Source organism: Haemaphysalis longicornis, unplaced genomic scaffold, assembly GCF_048455015.1.
Source record: "Haemaphysalis longicornis isolate Haplotype H1 unplaced genomic scaffold, Haemaphysalis longicornis Haplotype H1 scaffold_6, whole genome shotgun sequence".
NCBI classification, from domain to species: domain Eukaryota; kingdom Metazoa; phylum Arthropoda; class Arachnida; order Ixodida; family Ixodidae; genus Haemaphysalis; species Haemaphysalis longicornis.
The window spans coordinates 90,363,603-90,370,644 of record NW_027526407.1 but is presented as its reverse complement, the minus strand read 5'-3'; the positions used below and the strand labels follow the sequence as shown (position 1 = coordinate 90,370,644).

The 7,042-nt window shown below is 45.2% G+C and overlaps 1 long non-coding RNA gene across 1 annotated transcript; it reads left to right on the top strand.

Annotated features, from left to right (window-relative positions):
• The first annotated feature begins 865 nt into the window (after positions 1–865).
• On the top strand, positions 866–6,493 carry LOC144143618 (uncharacterized). The gene is made up of 3 exons (XR_013317132.1): positions 866–1,211; positions 3,640–3,724; positions 6,197–6,493. It is a non-coding gene; the product is annotated as an uncharacterized LOC144143618 (long non-coding RNA).
• Positions 6,494–7,042: the final 549 nt, after the last annotated feature.

Sequence of the window (7,042 nt, the reverse complement as noted above, 5' to 3'; positions counted from 1 at the left end):
GTACTGTTTTTGGAGCAGAGCTTGCGGTAGAAATATATTGCGACAGAAAAAAAAGGGACACAGCCAGACGAGAGCACCAAGAGCAACAACAATGTCAAAATATAACCTAAGGCAGAAAAACTTTATTAAGGCAAGGTTAAAAAAAAAAAAAAAGGTCACTGAGCGGATTTCGAACCTCCGCCCTTTGAATCAGTATGCGAGTAATTAACCTCCAAGCCACCAAAACAGTACACGATCAGGTCGTAAACCTAGGTATAAATACTTGAGCTCCCATAGTCTTGCTAAGCTTCCAGTTGAGTGAATTGTTTGCCTGCGTGGATTTGACGCACGGTGCTTTTGTGTGCGTGCGTGCGTGTGTGTGCGCGCGCGCGCAAGCGTGTGTGTGTGTGTGTGTGTGTGTGTGTGTGTGTGTGTGTGTGTGTGTGTGTGTGTGTGTGTGTGTGTGTGTGTGTGTGTGTGTGTGTGTGTGCGTATGCGTGTGCGCGTGTGTTTGCGTATGTCTGCGGGGAATAATTTTTTTATCCGGCCGTTCTGTTTGCGAAAAGCCCACAAACAGTGAATGGTGAATGCTTGGACGCTGAACAAAACACAAAACAGTCAATCTAGATGTAGATGACGATGATATTAACTTCGTTTGTTAATCCATTTTTATTCGCTTTTGAGTAGCAACAACTTACGACAACAAAAGACGTTGCTCGCATCAAGAAAATATACTGCCATTATATATATGTTTGCTATTATCAACTTTAACAAAATACTTTAATGGCGTCTGCCCAGTTTGCTTCAGGGGTGATGATGAAGGAAGAAAGTAACTGCTAAAACTCTATGACTGCTAGATAGCCAACTGTAGTAATAAGTCTAGTCTAGGCTAGCATATATGCAGTCATTGTTATCGGTGCGCAAGAAAAGACGTGGTTTGTTCGTTGTGCGTGGTTTTGGTGGTTTGTTTTCGATTTGCTGGTGTTACGTGAATTACTACGTGCTCCTCCTGCCGTAATATTACGTGTTAGTGCTCTTGTGCCACCTGAAACATCGTGAGTGCTGGCAAAGCGTCTGTGTCGTCGCCGTACTGCGCTGCTGTAGCAAACGCACATCGAGGTCGCCATTTGACAAAATACCTGACAAGTTGTGCGTGCCTACGTGAATCAAGAGTCTCTACTGCAAGTTCCAGTCTGTCGACGCGACGTGTGAAAAATGCTGCGTGTTCTGCCGTAAGTGATTGTTTATCGTGGTGCATGTTAAAATTTTATTACGCGTTGCCGCAGTGCTGTTTTGTGAAACGTGTTGAGTATATTCCTTGGTGTTCGGCTCGCCGCGCTTCTTTTATTGTAAATTACCGGCTGCGTCGGCGCGGTCATAATGAGCTTCCAGGAGCGGCGGCCAGTATGCTGTGTGAGTGATCGACCCCCTTGCCATTGCCGGCAACGAAAACATTATGCTGACGGCCCAGCGGCCGCCGCTTGGCTTGGGTGGATTCGACGCTAAAGCTTGTTGCATAAAAAAAAAACTGCGTTAATGGTTGTAAAACGAAACGCCCACTCACCGATTTTTTTTTTTAGGAGGCAGTTGACCCACAGTATATTTTTTTACAGGACGTAGGCAGCTTAGCATTGTTCTAACGGGTAGTTTTCGTTTACGGGTAAAGAAAAGCAAGGAGGCTGCATTACATTTGTAGTTATAATACGTAAGAGTTGCATATACGTTGAATTTTCAACATTTAAGCATTGCTAGCAACTTTATAAGTAGTACCACATGCACAAGGTCTTTAGGCAGTGAACATTTGACCAGATAATTGTTTAGACGTCGCAGCTTGAAAACATGCTGTTCCAGCCTGCATTGCTGGTGCAGTCACAGGGCAGCTTTCACTGTTTTAATGCAAGAAATTTTTCCACCTTCCTAAGCTCATCCAGCATCGTCATGATCAGACAGAAATTCTTGTGTGGTGTGACATTATTTGTAGCTGGATTGCATAAATTGTGTTGACCGTAACATGTTGAGCATGGGTTAAACATGTTGATTCTTACAAATATGCATGTGATGGGGATACAATCACGGTGCGAAAAAGATTCAACAGGGCGTGGGCTTGCCACCGTGCTCCTTCACCATCCTGTTTTTTCGTTTCGTCAGCATTTCAACTTGCCTACCCCTTGGAGGTATTGGCACGCTGAGACGTTCACCATGTGCCCCAGAGAGAATTTTAATGGCGCCATGAAGACAAAATACAAGTGTGTGTTATTCGAAAGATTTCGTGTGGTATGGTGCCCCCAGCACTTGTCCAAATGCAAACGATGCTTTATTCACTGAGAAATTCATTAATTTAAGCTAAAATTTTGGTTTTCCCGCTAAATCGTGCATTTTCAGGGTCTGCAATGACATCAGAGGAACCGACCGCTCTGCAGCCGATCGGGAAACCTTCTTTACCGTTAGTTAACCTAGATGGTGCCACCATACCGTGGCAAGCCGCTTTCTGCTTTTGTTTTGTTTTTACCGTATTTAAACGTGGCTTATTTTTGTTCAGCGAGAAAATAATCGTTTCGTGAAACATAGTGCTCGCTCCACAAATATGGTCACGTAAGACACCGTTGCTTGTGTCAATCGGCCATTGTTGTCCGAGACAACCCCAAAGCCCCGCAGTCCTGTGCAGCTAAACCAAGCATAGTGCGCGCACTACCAACAGCAGTACGCATCGGTACTTCTATGCTTACGTGTGCTTTCCTAACCTTTACTGTTGGTCCCACCATTCTTACTACTGTAAAAAGAATGTGCCCTAAATTTAAGCGCAAATGGTTCGTTCGGCAAGCTTATAGCCTCTGCCTAATTCGCGTTTGCTGTTGCTGCCCTCCGCTAACAGCAGAGCTGGCTGGTATGACATAGGTTCTGTTGCGGGAAATGAACTAGTGGGTCGCATGGCCATTTCCTTTGTTCCTAATTTGTAGCTTATTTGAGTGGAGTTTATGTTAAAAATGGTGTCAGCGTGATTCTAGCAACGGAATCCTTTGAATGAACCAAACTTGTGTTTTCTCTTCATGGCTCCTTTAAAAGCCGTAACCACGTTTCGCACCCTCTGGACCAGAGAATATGCTTGCACAGTGGAATCTGGGGCCACAGATTTCTACCACCTAGGGATATTTAATAGGCTTAGTTTAACATTAATTCAGTGTAAGGATGCTTCCGTTCCTTTAAAGTATGGCTGAAAGCCTTGTAAGGATTGTCATGTATGTACAGTGCTCACGGATTGAAACGCGACACTGCAAGCGCGTGGCCTGCGCTACATGCAGCGCCGCCCGTGGAAGCTAGGTGTTGCATTGTGGTATACCACGAGGATGAGAGTGTTTTGACCATAAGCTTGCTGCTTCCGGTTGCCAATAAGCGGGGCAGTGGTTCCCCGCAGCGACAGCGGTGCGCTGTCAGCGACAGCGGCGTCCATGGACGGCGCTGCATGTATTGGCAGCCACGCGCTCGCAGTGTTGCGTTTCAATCAGTGAGCACTGTACTTATTTTTTAGCTTGAAAGAACTGAAGGTGCCTTTTTTGCACCTACAAAAAACAAATTCTGTCATGTCCTGTCAGAGCGAGTATTTCACGGCATTATACCGCATATTTACGGCTTGTTTACTACTTGAACTTCCATTTTTTACAGGGCCAGGTGTTTGACATGGAGGATGTACGTTGTGAGCTACCAGAAGAATTGGCTGCCTCCTGTTTCTATCTATCCTGCACGACCTGTAAGTGGAGTTCATTACGGCTGTGAAATGCATGAAAATCTCGATTTTGAAGGCTGCGAGAACATGAAAACATAGAAAACCATTGTGGCATTCTTGTGGTACCTTAGTGATATTAAGACATAAGAACATTGCAGAGATGGGGCAAAAAATAAGGAACCGATGAGGGTGAGAAACTTCCTGGTACCTTTCTTATTTTTTTTGTCACATCAGGGCTGCGTCCTTGCTCCATGAATTAATTAATAACGACTTTGTCCCCCTTGTTCACTGGTAGTTGCGTGGTGCCCACAGACAGTGTGTGGGGATTTTTCTTCTACCGCCTGTTACAGATGAACTAGATCTTTAGACTTCTACTCAAAAGTCATATTATGGATTACATTACATGAGTGAAACAATTCCATGCACCCAGAAATAGAATTTAGGTGAATTCACTTCAATGCCCTAGATGCAACTTGTGCCTAGCAGTGAAAAGGGTGTATTGCGTGCCTTTTTGCCACTGTGTTTCATGTAGTGTAATGAGTCTCACTGGCCATCGTAGCCCCCCCTCCTTCCCCCCCCGAACAGCTATTTACTCTAGCAAATATAATGATGGTCCTAATTGTAGAAGGGTACCCGCCGCGGTGGCTCAGTGGCTAAGGTGTTGCGCTGCTGAGCACGAGGTCGCGGGTTCGATTCCCGGCCGCAGCGGCTGCTTTTCTGATGGAGGCGAAAAGCAAAAACGCCTGTGTGTACGATATTTCGGCGCACGATAAAGATCCCCAGGTGGTCAAAATTAATCCGGAGCCCTCCACTACGGCGCACCTCATCGCCTGCGTTGCGTCGGCGCGTTAAACCCTACAATCAATCAATTGTAGAAGGGTACTCAGCAATTGAAGAAAGAGCTGTGGGGGGTTCTGGTTTGTGTATCAGACTTTGTTTGGAATATTGTTATGTAGCCACGGATAATGCAGGGTTTTTGTAAAAATATAGATTATCGGAGCAAACTTGTGCTCCGCAGTAAACATAAAAAAACACAAACCTCGAAGGAGTCAGCAAAGGGACGTGCATGGATGAGCGTTGGCGAATTGAATGCTGCAGGGTTTCTTTTGCACTCATTCATTTAGATCGAGAACATTTTCAATAAAAAACAGGAAAAGCTAGGATAGGGATCGCAAAGCAACACCCTTTCCATATCAAACAGGACTGCTGGTGCAGCATACAAAGGAAAAAGGGGAAAAAGACGGTTCCCTTAAAAAAGGATAAGATTGCAGGGTGTGGCCAGGTGCTTGTAACAAAATATTTTGTAAACAAATCAAATGGCGTGGTTGGGGGCAATATTATGGTGTTTATAGTAGGAAAAACCTGCATTATTTCCGAACAGTATGAATGCTCTGTGTGCAAACATATGCAAAAATGCTTGTGTGTTTTTAGCATTTGAGTGCACGTTACAGAGTAGTCAGCTCAAGTTACTGCGGTAGCTTTCCTCATTGCTGGTAAGCATAAACCCTGAAATTAAATTTGCTGTATTCGACCGCTTTAACCCTTTCACTGTCACTGATGTCCTGGTTTGTCTTCGAATTTCTCCTCCCCGGTGTCACTGACATACCGGTGCGTTTTCTGTTGTACGTTGAAAAATTCGTGCCATGGTGCAAAGTTGGCGCACCTGCACTGTTTATGCTATCTGTCAAATCTTTCTAGTAGCTTGTATTTTCACAAAGTGCAGAGCGACCACGCCCAGCTTTCGCTGCTTGGGGGTCACTCCGTGCACTGTACATCTGTTGGGATGAGTGACCACGTGGCACGTGTGCAATGATGGGTGCAAGTGTGCTATCCACCACGTTTTTCTAGGGTTGTTTTTTATTTCTGTTCCCGTGTCTGCTACCCATCGACACATAGAAATATAAAGTGAGGAGCCAACCTAGAGGTTGGTCAGTTCATGGAGATGTACATTTTGCTTTTTGTAAGCAAGCACAGACAAACAAACTAGACAATGCAAGTGCTGTCTCGTAAACGAAATGCACAATAAAACTGCTGGCTTTATAGGTTCCAAAGAACGCGTAGACACAAGCAACTACTCATGATGATGACTGATCAATGCCTGTCTTAGCATGTTCATGCAATTTTATGTTGCCCCTCCCCCCCCCCATATTGCTTTGTTCCCACAGTGCTGCTGCAATAATCTCATCTCAAATGTTCTTGCGAGGCTGTATAAATGCCCGTCATGAGGAGGACATGAATCTAAACAGTACTTAGTTCTGGGTTGTGTTGCCTATGTAACAGTATGTCATATTTGATGTTCGTAAGCTCATTAGTTAATTTATGTGGTCTTAATTTTGTGGCTAATTTTGCAACCTAGAAGTTATACCTTCTCTTTCAGGATACTTGGTTCAGTTTTGTATGGGAACACTCCTTTATATTTATAAGCATAACCAGCAAATGTTTGAGACGTGTTGTTTTAAACCCCTTCATATGCGATCAATGCGTTTGTCATTTCAGGTTCAAGCGTGGCAGTGGCTATCCCGTCCTGTGAGGGGTAAAGATGAGGCGACACCTGGTGTGGCAGGCGGCAGCAGCACGTATGTATCCAACCTGAATAAAATAGTCAGGTTTGCAAGAGTCGTGTGATTCATGTGATTTTCGTCAGCTTGCTCTTACAGAAACAGCTGCAGCATGAAACAGTGACTGTGGAGCTGGCTGACATTTTCTACATGCAGCTGGCTGTGGGGCACTGTTATTTGACAGCATGCAAAGGGCACTCAAAAGGTGGAAGCTTGTGGGATACGTAGAGGAAGGAAACATAAAGGATTCTTGGAGGACGCAGAAAGTCGGTGGCGAAATTTCAATACAGGGGACACACAAGGGACGAATGCGGTCTGTTGCCTTCAAGACATACAGGGGATACACAAAGGCCGTATGGTGTCTGTGTTGCCTTTGGGAGATAGACTGGACGCATGGAGGACGGAAACACACGGGACACTTGGAGTACGCAGAAAGTCGGTGGCGAAATTCCAACACAGAGGAAACACACAGGACGCACGAAGTCTGTTTCCTTCGGGACGCAGACTGTCTTTTGACTGGACATAGAAATTTTCATAAGGGATTTTGTCTTCATGGCCCCTTTAAACTAAACTTGCCTTCGGTGGGACAATTCCGTTTTTGTTGGTATTAGGCCAGCAAGGACAAGCCGCCCTTGCTACCTGGGCGGTCTGTATATCACGGCCGTGAGATGCTCAGCCATGCTGATTTGAGAATACAAATTTTGGGGTCATGTCCACGTTATGTGGGATATGGTGGCTTGGGCTGTGCAGAGGTGGCAGTTCATGGATGGGTCTTGCGATGGAT